The sequence below is a fragment of the Lissotriton vulgaris genome, chromosome 11 (genome assembly GCF_964263255.1).
Source record: "Lissotriton vulgaris chromosome 11, aLisVul1.2, whole genome shotgun sequence".
Taxonomy (NCBI): domain Eukaryota; kingdom Metazoa; phylum Chordata; class Amphibia; order Caudata; family Salamandridae; genus Lissotriton; species Lissotriton vulgaris.
The window spans coordinates 265,046,587-265,062,281 of NC_141699.1; positions in this window are offsets into that span (position 1 = coordinate 265,046,587).

A 15,695-nucleotide genomic window follows, 5' to 3' on the forward strand; every position below is an offset into this window, starting at 1 on the left:
GGGGATGGCCTTAATTTCTTCTTGGAGGTTGGAATTGGAGCCGATGTTGTGGTCGTGCGATCTGGCGATGTTGGCGAGTGGTAAAGAAGGGGCAAAATTGCACCGGGCTCAGTCATTAGCTTTAAGTTTTCTCTCTCTAATACAACAGGCACAAAACCTGGTGCAATTTTGCCCCTTCTTTACCCCAAGTGTCGTTTCCTTGCCAGGGTTCATCCCATGAGGCAGGGGCCCCTTTCTTTCAAAAAATGATGTTGGCGAGTGGTGCCATGTAGATGTTGAAGAGTGTCAGGCTGAGGGACGATCCTTGGCGTACGCCGCAGATGATCTTGATGTCTTTAGAGTGGAATGGAGGGAGACAGCCACTCTGAGTTCTGCTGGTGAGGAAGGAGGTGGTCCAGTCCAGTGCTTTGCCATGGATCACTGCGTTGTGGAGGCGTGTGCGTAGAGTGTGGTGGCAGACAGTGTCGAAGGCGGCCGAGAGGTCCAGGAGGATGAGGGCGCAGTTTCTCCGTTGTCCATCATGGCCCTGATGTCATCGGTTGCGGTGATGAGGGCTGTTTCGGTGCTGTGGTTGCTGCGGAAGCCGGATTGGGACAGGTCCAGGATGTTGTTCTTTTCGAGGAAGGAGGTCAGTTGCCTGTTGACGATCTTCTTGATGACTTTCGTCAGGAATGGGAGGAGGGAGATGGGCTGGAAGTTCTTGAGGTCCTTTGGGTCAGCTTTGGGCTTTTTGAGTAGGGCGTTGATCTCCGTGTGCTTCCAGCTCTCCGGGAAGGTGGCGGTCTCGAAGGAGCTGTTGATGATTTTGCGGAGATAGGGTGCGATAGTGGAGCTTGCTTTGCTGAAGATGTGGTGCGGGCAGGGGTTGGATGGTAAACCAGAGTGGATGGTGTTCATGATTTTGATGGTCAATGTTGATGTGGCTGGGGGGCGGTGAGTCTGGGTGTCTGTGTCAGTCAGGGAGGCCTGGTTGCTGAAGCTGTCATGGATGTCTGCGATCTTGCTGTGGAAGAAGGTGGCTAGGGAGTCGCAGAGGTCTTGTGATGGCGGGATGTCCTTGGAGTTAGAGCTGGGGTTGGAGAGTTCCTTCACAATGTTCTCTGATCACTAGCGCCGAGACACCCGTATGGGTATTTGCGCGCTTTAAAAATAGCAAAAAATAAATAAAATAAATAAATAAACAATGTTGAAGAGCTCTTTGCTGTTGTGTGTATTGTTGTAAATGCGCTCTTTCAAGGATGTCCTTTTGGCGTTACGGATGAGTTAGTGGTGTCTGCGGATGGCGCTCTTGTAGGCTGTGTTGCTGTCTGGTGTCTGTTCGTGGTGCTACTTCTTCTCAGGCCTACAGCAAGTCTGCTTAGATGCCTGGAGGTCAGCGGTGAACCAGATGGCTTTTCTGTCAGATCGTCTGTTCGAGGGTTTCTTGATCGAGGCGAGTGTTGGCGCAGTCGTCAATCCATTGCCTGAGGTTAAGGATGGCGGAGTCGGTGTTGGTAATGTCCGTTGGTGGGTTTCGGATGAGGGTGGTGACTAGCTGGTCTTCGTGACTTTGCTCCAGCTGCGATGGGGGGGGGGGCGTTGTGTGTGGTGGTGCATGGTGGGCTTCTCAAAGGTGAAGTGGACGCAGCAGTGTTTGGTCCAGTGGAGTTCGGTGGTGTGGCTGAAGGTGACATGGCTGCTGGCTGAGAAGATGGGGTTCGAGCGTGTGTTCAGCAGAGTGGGTGGGAGTCGTGACAAGCTGTTTAAGTCCAAGGCTGGCAAGGTTGTTGAGCAGGGTGGTGGAGTTGCTGTCGTTGGTGTTCTCGAGGTGGACGTTCAGGTCTCCGAGGAGGATGTAGTCCGTGGACGCAAGGACGTGCGTGCTGACGAAGTCGGCGATGGAGTCGCTGAACAGTGGCCGGGGACCAGGTGGTCTGTAGATGAGGGTTCCACTGGGGGTGGTGTTGGGGTCGGTGTGGATCTGGAAGTGCAGGTGTTCGGCAGTGATAAGCGAGTCGTCGATGCTGGTCGAGATTCTGAGGGTGTTTCTGTGGACGATGGTGATTCCTCCTCCTGTTCCGTTGGTGCAGTCCCTGTGGGTGAACTTGTAGCCATCAGGGATGGCTATGGCGATGTCGGGTGCCGAGGAGGGGTTCATCCAGGTCTCCGTCAGGAAGGCGATGTCTGGGAGGTGTAGTCTAGTAGGTCCCAGAGTTCGATGGCGTGTTTGGGGGTGGAGCGGGTGTTGAGTAGAAGGCATCGGAGGCTGTTGCAACCTACCCCGGTGGGCGTGGTGGTGGGTTGGAGGCTGGTGTAGCGGCAGTTCCAGCAGAAGGGTAAGAGGGCCTGCTTCGGGGTGGCCTAGAAGCAGGTGTGTGATCGGCCGGCATTGAGTACATGGAGGCTGCTGGCGTTGTAGTGGTGTCGGGTGTCGTGGTGTACGCAGGGGCCAGGGGGTCTGGCGCTGGTCACGGTCTGGGCGCGGATGGGCGCAGATGGGTTTGCCTTAGGCGCGGCTGCACAGCGGCCGCCATTATTAGGGGAGGTGGGAGAGAGGAGCAACTGGGAGGCGGGAGGACGAATGGGCAAGCAGGGGGGCGGGGCCTCAGGGGACTCATCGGTGGTAAAAAATGGGCGAAAATAACGGACGCACAGAGAGCAAAAGGGCACCAGCGGGGGCAAGGTGAGGGGCACAAAAGGCAAAGGCAAGAGGGACACAGAGGCCAAAAGGGGGCAGAAACAGGAGACAACAAAAATCAACAAAATAACAATTTACAGTGAATAACACAACTCAGGCAGAGGGGCCTAGAGCCTACGGCGGTGGCAGAGAGCAGAGGGACACAGGCACACAGGTGGTGCTGTGTGGCGTGGGGAAGCAACCTACCTAAAATGCATGGCCATTTCCTCCAAAGTGTGGCACTATGGTATCCCCGAAAACACTATTCTTCTCAAATTCAATATGGCTGAATTCTCAGCAGTTAGGCAAGAGCTAGCAAAACCAACTTCCAAGATGACTAATTTCCACTGCTCCCCTCCCTCCTTCAGCTGCAAATTCCTTCCTTAAGCCTGCCATCTGCTGGGTTCAGAGTGGAGGGGGTAAATGGACCTTGCTGTCTCTTTTTACCTTTGAAGGTGGTGCTTTACAACCCCCCCTGCTCTGACATTGCTGTGGAGCAGGGTCCTCTTACAAAAGATAGCCTTTTCTTCCTGGGTGCTACTTATGACTTCAATAAAGCAGTCTGGCTAATCCATTTAACTCTGACCAATCAAGACAGGCCACTAGAAGGCTGAATTTCGGCTCACAGATAATAAAGTCTTATAACTTCTTCTCTGTACATTTTAGGATAAATTCAACAACAGCATATTGTTGGATTTATCAATACCATTCTACCAAGTCATTAAATGATATTTTTCGGTTGTCCATTGTGGTAGTTATGAATTCATAAACTATTGTAATGTTGTAATGTTAACGTTTGTGGCTAGGGATCTACAATGGGGAAAATTAAATGTCCAATTTCTCCAACACCTAGGCCTACAAAACTGCTTTTATAAGGACCCTGCTTATGGTACACCTAGGGGAGACTTTAGGGGTTGAGAATTTACAAATATAATGTAGATCCGTAGCACAAAAGTAGATTATGGGAAGCACTTTACTACAATGACGGAAATGAAATGAAATGTGCAATTTCTCTATCACCAGGGCATATAAAACTCCTTTTATAAGGGTTCTACTTATAAGTACCTGACCCTCCACCCCCGGGACTCCTAGGGGAGACCCTGGGGGTACCTAATCTGCAGAAATGTTGTAGTTTTTCAATTTGTAAGTACCCCCAACACCAAAGCCGAGTTTGGTCACAATTTACATTTAAAAGCAGTTCTGCAACACAGGGCTACTTCCAAAATGTCCCCAGGCTCACAGCAGTGCACACATGCAAGTGCAGAAAGGGCTGCTGGCCTCTAAACTATCATGCTGTATTATATACTAGATATTTAAAGGTAGTTTTAACCCACCTGCCCTATTATGTACTAGGGATTTATAGAGGAGGCCATGCCAAACATAAGGGTACTTTAACCCATAATGTACCTGAGTGTGTGAGGTGTTTTCACTGTATTTTAGGTGTTTTCATCATAGCACTTGCCCTGGGCCTAGTTAGGCAGAGCCCAGGGACAGTCAGAGTCTTTCTCCATAAAAAATACTTTATTGTTCAATTAATAAAAATCATTACAATGGCAATCGTCAATGCATTGATTCACACACTCGGTTAAAAGGAGAGATATATATCAATAAATACATAAAATTAAGAAAGTCTCTAAAATAATATCGATTTTAAAATCCATACTACTTGTGTTAAGCTGGATTTGCGGGTGGCATGACTTACTGCAAACCTTAATCCCTTGGTTGGTTCTCAATTTGGGGACAATAATAAGCAGGGGTGCACCACAATAAAGAAATGTGCAAACTAAATCTCAAGTTTGTACACAGGAAATATCAAAAATCACATTCAAAACGATTTTTTTCCAAAAAAGACTTTTCTTTATTCACTCCAAATGTCAAAGGACACAGCCGACGCGTTTCGTCCCTAAGGGGACTTCTTCAGGGCAAAATTAGTCGTGGAGGCTCCTTGATTGAGATGGTATTTACTTTGTGGATGAAAAGAAGCAAGGACGATAACTGGATTATATGCAGTCTCAGGGTATAAGTGGTTGATCTTTTATAATGAACAGGGGGACCCAATTCCTTTGGGAAATACATCCATGAGTAGATTTAAAAATTCGGATGCGCGTTTGTAGCATCCAAAGAAGCCAATTCGTGATCAACCACTTATACCCTGAGACTGCATATAATCCAGTTATCGTCCTTGCTTCTTTTCATCCACAAAGTAAATACCATCTCAATCAAGGAGCCTCCACGACTAATTTTGCCCTGAAGAAGTCCCCTTAGGGACGAAACGCGTCGGCTGTGTCCTTTGACATTTGGAGTGAATAAAGAAAAGTCTTTTTTGGAAAAAAATAGTTTTGAATGTGATTTTTGATATTTCTTGTGTACAAACTTGAGATTTAGTTTGCACATTTCTTTATTGTGGTGCACCTTTGCTTAAAAATCCAATTTGTATTCCAAGTTCTGTATAGAACTGCCATTGTGATGGTGGGTGGTTTTCAGTGTGCACACTGTTCCCTTCTTCGTACATAAAGGGAAAATACTAATTTGACTATTGTGGTCAGAGGCTCCGCTAAAGAAGGTTCCACCATCCGACTTGCTTCTTTGGACAATAATAAGCAATTGAGCTTCAATATGATTACCAATGAAAAAACACAAGTGACTGTTTATGAGAATCCTATTAGCCATTCCCCTGGCTTTGTCAAAACATTTTATAAATAGGAGAAAACAATACAAAAAATAGAAGTGCTGTTAGATCACAAAGAATGCAAGCCTCTAGGTGAAAAGCTGCTAACTATGGGGGCAATGGGCTATACGGCTTGTCATCTTATCGAAATGCTGGTTAGGAAGAGCCCAGTTCAGGATTACAGGTGTCAACAAGTTAGTCCTTCAACTGGCTGAACCTTTTTGCTGGTGAACCGTATATTAAGCACCGTATTGTCCAGGTTCAAGGACGCGATGATGGCCTGTAGACAGGAGCGGACACTGAATTTGTTCCCTTCTCCCGAAAGTGAGGCCTACGTTCTTTGAGCAGTGCTGGGCAGAGGCATACCACATGTTCAAGTGATGCCTTACGTGACCCACAATACCATGCACATTGTATTGTCATTTAGACCATGCCAACTGGGTAGATGGTAAAGAATAAGCCACTCTCCCAACCTGAGGGACATAAATATTTTTTCCAGAATACTGCACAGGTGCAAGACAAGAAAAGGTGCCATAATACCTGGCTTAAACCTGGTTATGATCGACCTGGCGTGTTTGCGTTTTGCCAATTGTGCTCTGTCCGAATTGAATGAACAGAGGCGTACGCTCTTCTTAATGTATGTTTTGAGGACCTGCTGAAGTGGATTGGTGACCGAAAATGATTTTGCTTCTAAAAGTTGCGAGAGTATTCTAGATGTCTGCAATATTTTTGCCCCAGTTGACTAGTGGTTATTTACCATCACAGCATTTCCTCCAAGCTGGCTGCTCTGGACACTTGTAATTTGTTGCATAGTTTGAGAAAGGCACTGGTCCTGCAACCTGCTGGTCTAGGAGGCCGAGCTCAATCTGGTCTAGGCAGGAGATGAGGATTTCAGTAAACTCAGTGCTTGCTTTATACATTTTTGCAGTTAGTTTGTTCATCAGACTGGAGTATTTTCCCAGCATAATCTCTTGTGAATAATATGGGGACATTTTTGCCTTCATAGCTGTTATTAGTGGGGATAGGGTTTGCTAGCTGCTTTGCAAGCTTTGTCAATGCCACCTGCAACATCAATTCTTCAGCTCTAACCTGTTCCCTTTTTTTTGCAAAATCACACCTTGTTTCTCTGTGGACCCCTAGGTATTTATAGAAGGATCCGCTTTCAATGCTTTTACCATTGTAGAGCCATCCTCCTCCTTGGTATTTTCTTCTCCTTTAAGTTACTGCCCTTGTTTTTGTCAGGTTTAACTCCAGGTTGTTTGTATAAGTGTAGGTGTAAAGTTGGTCAAGTAGCCACTGTAAGCCTACCCATGTGTGATCAAATAAAACTAGGTCATCAGCATACAGCAGGTTGCTGACCTGAATATGCCACTCATTTTTGGGGGGGTGCAATTAATGATGTTGAAGGATTGTGATAAATCCGAGAGGAAGAGGTTAAAAAGTAGGGGGGCCAGTACACTCCCTTTTTACTCCACGCAATGCTTGTAATTCCCTTGAGATGTGAGCTCCCTCACCCAGTTTTATATGAATCCATGTATTTGTGTCGAGCTGGATGATGGCCTCCAGTAGAGGACGTGGAGTCCCCCTGTGAGAAGTTGGCATGGTATATGGTGTTCACTATTCTAGTGAGCACCTTGCACCAGTCCACATGACCCTTATGGTGATTGGTTGTAAGTCAACCTTATAGACCAGCTATCCTAATGGTAGCGTGGACAAAGCAGTCTTAGGCTAAACTCAAGAGGGCATGTGAAGCCAGCTGTTTTACCATATGCAATCCCTTTTAATACCAAATGAAAGGACACCACACAAGTTATATATTACAAAATATATGTATTTATTTCTAGAATAATCCCTTAACTCTTTATGAGCAAAGGAGCACAAGCGTTAAACAAAGAACACAGTATAATATACAATAAGCTGCACAATTATGGATAGGCCGGGTGGCCACTCAAACCATATATTAAGAAAGTCGTATAAGTACCACGTCACGAACAATAAACAGGCCTAGGGCCTTGGGAATCGCTGGGCTTACACTAGACTAACAAAGGTTAGGTCGGGAGAGGCCCACAGGATACGGGTGCAGAGTCTATAGGCAACCGCGTTTACCATATAAGTTAATGGTGCGTAAAAATCTGAAAGTTATAGGTTTCGGAGACTTCCGACTGGACTAGAATTTAGCCACTTAGAACTAGGACACTAGAGGTGTAATCCACTATAGGAGCACCGGAGTTAGATTGTTACCTCACCCACAGGAAGCGGGTGCATAGGTGCAAAAGTGTGTCGGGTTTCTTCGTGAAGTTCTATGCAGGGCCGGACTGGGAACCAAAACCGGCCCTGGCAAAGTGCTAGGCCGGCCCCCCCTCCCCACTCGGGGGGTGTTGGAGGTGCCGCCGAGCGCTTTGCTAGGGCCGGTTTTCAGCCAATTTTGTTGCAGGGCCGATTTTGCAGCTATGCTGCAAAAACGGCCCTGTAACAAAATCAGCCCCCAGGGGCTCAAAACCGGCCACCACCCTTGCGGCCCACCGGGGGATTGCCCAGTGCCCGCTATGGCCAGTCCGGGCCTGGTTCTATGGAGCCTGGAGATGAAGATGCTGCAGGCGGCCAGGAGAGAAGAGTCCGGTTGGATCCAAGGGTGGATCGAAGATGTAGAGTACCTGAAAGCAGAGGGGACAGAGTTCAGGTCACTAGCCAGTGACCATCGAGGAACCAGGAAGGAACCAGGCGATGTTGGGTTGCAATCAGGTGATGTCGAGGTGTTTGTCTCCGCTGCCACGTAGACCAGGAAGGATCGAGGATGACCAGCTGGTAAACACGAGCTGTCCCACAAAGGCTCTTGCTGTCGGCGGTGTCGGTACTCGATTCGGAGTCACCAAGCCTTGGTAAAGGCAACCCACGCAGGATTCGAAGATGTCTTCTTGATCGGACCGGGAAGGTCAGATCGATGGCTCCTTTTCAGGGGAGGTGGGGCCAGTCTGGAGCAACCAGACCAGCAGTGTAGTTTTGATGTTTCATCGTCACAGAGGCCACTAACCAAGGGGTAAGCGACCGGACTATGCGTCGAGCAGTAAAAGTGCAAAAGGGTCCCACGCAGCACTCGGAAAGTGTGGAGAGGTGATCTTTGGAGCACAGGCTGCTCGGGGCTGGGGCTTCTCAAACCCCAAAGCACAGCGTCGAGGAAACCTCGGGAGCTGCACAGGAAGCACTTCATCGACTTTTCAAGATGGCCGGTCCCACGTCTCTGGTCGCCTCTACGGGTCTAAGCTTTGCTAGGACTGTGGATCGGGCTGTTTGAAGTCTGGGAGTCCAGGTCTTGTCGGTCTCTGTCGTTCGAGCTCCGGCTGGAGCAACGGCAAAGAAAGTCTTGTCGTGCTGATGGTGCCTGCTTGCACAGGGTGGCCACTCCTTGACCACAAGGGAGATTCTTCAGTCTTCTACATTGAGTAGGATGTCGAAGGGTCCAGAGTTTTGTTTCAAAGTTTCAGTCAGGATGATCTAAATTGCATTGGCACAGCTCCTACCTTTATTCCAAATCAAGGGGCTGGATCACCTGCTAGGTTCCTCCTATGGGTGGGACCCAGGAAGGGGGTGGTTACACCCCTTTCCCTTTGTCCAGTTTCATGCCAGAGCTGGGGCTGGAGTGCCCCAGCACTGGTTTGAACTGGGCTATGCATGGGACGCCTTGTGAGCCCTAGGCAGTGTCTAGTTTCATTCAACCCTCCCTGCTACAATCCACTATCTCCTGTCTGGGGTGGTGTAACACCTCCCTGTGACAGGATACCATTTGTCCAGGCCTCCCCTGCCAGAGTTTCGGTCAGCAGCAGGAGGCCAGACTTGTGTCTGTGGCAGCAGCATCCATTTTGTGATGCTGGGGCTCTGGTTAGATTTAAACGCGTTTAAGCAAAGTAACATGTCTTCTCCCTCTAGAAGGGTAGAATGCTACCCCCGTAACCAGAACTGGCGAGGGGGTAGTATTCCACCTTACACGACATGTTTTGATAAAGCCAAACCAAAGTTAGCAAGTAACCGCGAGGATTATAATGCACTTAAGAGTATATGGTATGGCAATATCCCAGAACAGCTAAGGGAGTTGGTCCCGAAAGCTGCAGACAGGCTCAGCTCATGCTAGAGCACCATCTCACATAAAACCAAGCACTCTGCCTCCAGGATTGATAAGGCCTGCCATAGGAGTGACTTATAGGTGTATATGTGTCCAGATATAGGTTTAGATATAGGCATACTATATCTAAGCAAGGGGTGATTACACGACCTTGCCCCAGCTGAGTGATCAGCCAGTTGTGTCAGTTTGGATAGCCAGCCAGGTGTGGCAAAAGATATGCTGCAGCCCCTTGTAGGCCTTGGATGCACCTATGCCCTGGGTACCTATAGTACACTGTACAGGGGTTGATAAGGTGACCCAATGTCCAATTGGTTATTCACCTAAAGTACATGGATGTGAATTTAGAGAGAGAACAGCAGGCTGTGGGTCTGATTAGCAGGCCCATAGCCACATTAAGTCGAAAACCAGTGAAGCAAAAAGCAAAAAAATGGGGTGAGCATAGGAAAGCAGACCCTACTCTCCTACATAACCCCCCCCCCCCGCCAAACGCAGGGACACCAAACTTAATCTTGACCAGATAAGTCTTCATGTTCTCAGTGGAAATACCTGGAGAGACCATCTGCATTACCATGGTCAGTCCCTGGTCTGTGTTCCACTGTAAAGTCCATCCCCTGTAGGGAAATGGGCCACCTGAGCAGTTTGGGATTTTCACCCTTAATCTGATTTAGCCACAAGAGGGGCTTATGGTCTGTCTGAATTCGGAAGTGAGTGCCAAACAAGTATGGTCTCAGCTTCTTCAGGGCCCAAACCACAGCAAAGGCCTGTCGTGTCTGTTAGGAGGATGTCTCGGAAACACCATGAAGTTGAAGCTCTTTCCTGACCTCCCCCACACCGGTTCACTCTACACCAATGATATATATATACTTGGTGAGAAGAGTAGATGCCAGTGCAAGGGACACAGGGGAACAAAACAAGGAAAGATGGGGAAGACACAGGAATCCGAAATCCAGGATGCAAAGAGAACTGGTCAACACTCACTGTCTCTTCTGAACCCCTCCTGTGGATAAAGAGAGAGTGATTAGGAATATGAGGTGTATGTCTGTAATTGTGTATGCTATAAAGCAGAGAGGTATGGTACCTGGCGATTAATTGCAGTGCTTCTACCTGTAATCAATCTTCCTTCTGTTGACCTCACAGTAAGATAGGTAGGGTGATGCATAAAAAAAGAATATTCCTAAAAATAGGGGTAATTGGTTATCAATAAGGGAGATTCCATATAATGCCTATATGTATAATAATAGGGGACTGAGTATACCTAATGTTTCCAGTGCCTTTATGAATATTGACTCCCTGTTCTCCACAAAAGTAACTCCTGCATCAAGTAAATAATTCCCTGCAAATATAAAGGATATTATCAGTAATCCTAAACAACGTCTAAGGCATCTATATATCTTTAGGGTATCGCCTGTACCTGTTTTGTCTTATCAAATGAAGTTAGAAATCACTTCAGGAGCTCCAAGTACTAATTTCGGATGCTCCGCTAAACCAAAGAGATAAACCTCACCGAGGTAAAATAAAGCGCTAACAATAAGTTCTGTAACAAGTGTCTGCAAACGAAGACGTCCCCGTGTAAACTCTACACAGAGTAGAAAACACTAACGAGTGTTAACTCCAGAAACAATAATCCACTCTCGAACTTATCTCATCAGTAGGAGAGCGCTCACAACCGTAGACTGTCACCGAGCCAAGAAGAAATCCGCCGGAGCCCGAACGCCACCACCGTGACCCGGAAGCGATGCAGGAAACCCGAAGGGAACGCAAAGCGTCATAGGAACGGAAAGGGGAAACTATATAGCGTTATCGCGCATGCACGAGACTTGCGCATGCGCTTTCCTGACACACTCTCTTCCGCCAACCATGTCTTTGCCAACCACGGCTACCGTGGATCGGCAGGCATGACAGTACGCCCCTCCCAAACTGCCCCCAACAGGTTTGGGCTTTCTAGGATGGCGTCGATGAAACAAACGCACCAATCTAGGTGCATGTATCTGACTTGCAGGTTCCCAACTGTGCTCCTCTATGCCATACCCTTTCCAATGTATGAGGTACTGCAGTCTGCCTCTACTCCTACGGGAGTCAATAATACTGGCCACCTCGTATTCCTCATCTGAATTCACTATAACAGGTGGCGGGCTCACAGGTAACCGAGTACCCGGTACCACTGGCTTCAGGAGCGAGACATGAAATACAGGGTGTATCTTCATGGACACAGGGAGGTCAAGTTTCATGGCAACTGGGTTGATAACCTTAGAGACAAGGAAAGGGCCAATGTATTTAGGTTGGAATTTGCATGCACCTCTCAATGCAATGTATTTGGAGGACAACCATACTTTATCCCCTGCCTTATACACTGGTTCAGGTGTCCTATGTGCATCTGCCCCCTTCTTATACTGTATCTTGGCTTTGTCTAAATTGTCTGAAACGGAATTGTGGACAGTCTGTAGATGTTGCACCAAAGCAGATACAGAGGGAGTGTTGCAAGTGCTAGAAAGGGGTATAGGTAACACTCGAGGATGAAACCCATGAGAGCCATAGAAAGGAGTGAATAAGGTGGAAAAGTGGTGACTGTTATTATATGTCAACTCTGCTAACCAGATGACTTCGTCCCACTCTTTCGTAGACTGGAGACATTGACATCTAATTAGTTGTTCTAAACTCTGGTTGACCCGTTCGGTTTGTCCATCCGTTTGAGGGTGGTGACTGGAGGACAACCGTACATCCACTTGTAATAGCTCACATAATTGTCTCCAAAATCGGGAGACAAATTGGGTACCCCTATCCGTGATCAAAACAAAGGGTATGCCATGCAACCTAACAACGTGCTGTAAAAACACTTGAGCAAGCTTCATTGAAGTAGGTAAACCAGGCAAAGGAATGAAATGGGCAGTCTTCGTAAACAAATCCACTACCACTAATACAGCAGTATTCCCTGTACTGGTACGAGGCAGTTCCACAATAAAATCCATAGAGACTGTATGCCATGGACCTGGAGGAGTTGGAATCGGATTTAACAGACCCACAGGTTTGGTGTGTGTTGCTTTACCTTGTGCACATACATGACATGTCTTCACGAAGTCCTGTACATCTTGTGAAATACTAGGCCACCAACAATACCGTTTTACCAGTTCTACAGTTCTCTTGCATCCAGGATGTCCTGCTAAACCTTGAGTATGACACAACTGCAATACCTTTTGTCTCAAGGGTTCTGTGGGAATATATAAACCTCCTTGTACATATCCTAGCCCATCTTTCCATTGGATTTCCTGATCTCCCAAATACTCCAGGGTCTGGGGGTTCTGCTGTGAGTCTTTTACATCCTTCAAGAATCTCTCTTCCATACTGATTGCCCCTATGATTTTCTTGGAATCCAGGATAGAAGGTGGTATTTCCATAGTGGGCAAGGGATCAAAACCTAATCTAGAAAGGGTATCAGCTTTCCCATTCTTCCGTCCTGATCTGAAATGTATCTCAAAGTCATACCCACTGAAAAATTGAGTCCACCTTAACTGTCTCATAGAAAGGGCTTTAGTAGTCTTTAGATATTGGAGGTTTCTATGGTCAGTGATGATGGTAACCGTATATCTAGAGCCTAACAAATAAGGTCTCCACTCTTCTAGTACCTTCTTTATCGCGAGCAGCTCCCTTTCTCCTACTGCATAATTGACTTCGGGTGCGGTGAGCTTGTGAGAATAGTAAGCCACCGGATATAATTCTCCCGTGTCAGGATGAACTTGGGACAACACACCCCCTACCGCTACTTGGGAAGCATCCACTTCCACCACGAAAGGGCTGTTTTGGTCAGGATGTCTCAGGACAGGAGCACTAGTGATAGCATTCTTTAATCTCTGAAACGCTTCTTCTGCCTCAACCGTCCAGATGAAGGGAATACCCTTCCTCAATAATCTGGTAATGGGTGTCACGATGTCCGAGAAGTGATTAATGAAGCGTCTGTAGAAGTTGGCAAAACCAATGAACTGTTGCACCTCTTTCACAGAGGTGGGTGCAGTCCATTGCACTACCGCTCGTACCTTATTGGGATCCATTTCCAATCCCTGAGAGGAAATGATATATCCTAGAAAGGATACTCGTGACCTATGGAAAAAACATTTATTAGTTTGCAGAACAGGTAATTGTCTCGTAACCTCTTTAGGACAGACTGGACATGAAGGATGTGTTCCTGCAGTGTACTTGAATATATCAGTAAGTCATCGATGTAGGCAATGACACATTGATCTAGAATGTCTCTCAGTATGTCATTTATGAAATATTGGAAGGCAGAGGGAGCGTTGCATAAGCCAAACGGCATAACTAAATATTCAAAAAGGCCATATTTAGTACGAAAAGCCGTTTTCCATTCATCCCCCTCCTTAACTCTTACTAGGTGGTAAGCACCTCTTAGGTCCAATTTGGTAAAGAAATTGGCTGTCTTTACTTGATCCAATAAGGAGGAAATGAGAGGTAGCGGGTATCGATTTTTGATAGTAACAGCGTTGAGAGAGCGATAATCAATACAACACCACAAACCCCCTTCTCGTTTCGGTATAAAAAAAAGGGCTGAAGAAGCGGGGGATCTAGACACCCTAATGAAACCCAAGTCCAACATCTTGTCTAGATATTCTCTCAAGTAGACATTTTCTTTTTCGGTTAACGCATAGACCCTACTAGTAGGAATGCGAGCACCTGCTTGTAAGTCTATTCTACAATCATATACCCTGTGTGGGGGTAAACAAGTGGCCTCCTTGGCATCAGAAATAGATGAAAAAGGTAAATAGACTGCAGGCAGGAAAGTGTCTGGCTCATCGATTTGCATTTCTGTATGTGTAGTAACACTACAACCTATATGCATTATCTCCTGATCTTGATACGAAGAAGAAGGTTCTTCTATCTTTTTCTGAAAGTCTTGTGACTCCAATGGTTTGATATGATCACTACACACCTTGGAATTGAATTCTATAATGCTCTTCTGCCAATCAATCGAGGGATTGTGGGTTCTTAACCAAGGTAGACCTAATACTACAGGAAACTGCGGTGACTGTATAAGATCAAATAACAAGTTCTCTGTGTGAACATCCAGTAAGGTGACTAGGATGGTATCAGTGGTTTGTGTGATAGGTCCTGATTTAAGCGTGCTGCCATCAATGGTACAAACTTCTTCTATGGTGTCCTTTGAGGCTACAGGAATCTTATGTTGTTGAGCCCATTCTTGATCCATAAAATTACCAGAGGCTCCGGAATCAAGCATGATGGGTATTTGTGTCTTAGACTGTTGCCACTGCAATAAAGAAGGTACTAAGAAATGACTCTGACTGTGAGAGGTTGAAGAGACTATAGATCCTGAATGACCCGATGCCTCAGTCTCTTTTGGCTTAGGGTCTGCTAGTTTTCCGACCTTTTATTTTGTTTAGGTTTGATAGGGCACTCTCTTAAGAAATGCCCTGCTTTACCACAATATAAGCATAGCTTATGGTCTCGTCTTCTCTGCCTTTCTGCTTCACTGATTGGCCCCTTAACACTCCCTATTTGCATGGGTTCAACACCTTCCGAGGGGGAGCCTGTAGAAGATTCAGATTCTGTCTTTTTCTCTCTATAATATGTTTTACTATAATCATATCTATTTTTATCTTTTCTGCGTTCACCCAAACGGTGATCCAACTTGACCACCAGATCTATCAACTCAGGGCATGTATCAGGGGGATCTACCACATGTGCCAAGGCATCCTTTAGCTCATCACGGAGCCCTTTATAAAATAAAGCACTACGTTTGTCCTGTGGCCAACTAGCTTCTGCCACTAAGCGATTAAAGGTGGCTATATAAGTAGGCAAATCCCTAGTTCCCTGTTTCAACAGAAGCAGTTCTGAATCTGCAGCGTGGGTGAAGGTGTGTTTGTCAAATAGTTTACGAAGTTCGCCCTTGAACCTATCATAATCTAAAAGTAATGGATCATCTCTTTCAATCAATGGTATAGCCCAATTGGAAGCTGATCCACCCAAGTATGAAATCATGAATGCCACCTTGGCCTGATCAGTCGGAAAACATGTGGGTTTGCACATAAAATGCAATTGACACTGACTGATAAAGGCAGCACATCTCGTAGGTTCTCCTGAAAATCGTTCCGGGGGAGCAAGAGGCAAAGGGGGAGCAGGGGTAACTACCTGTATAACTGGTGTTTGTGAACCCGAGGCTGTCCCCGCTCCATCCCTATCCATTCTATCTAGCCTTGTAGCTAAGGCCTGGGTTTCCAGCTGGAGATTAC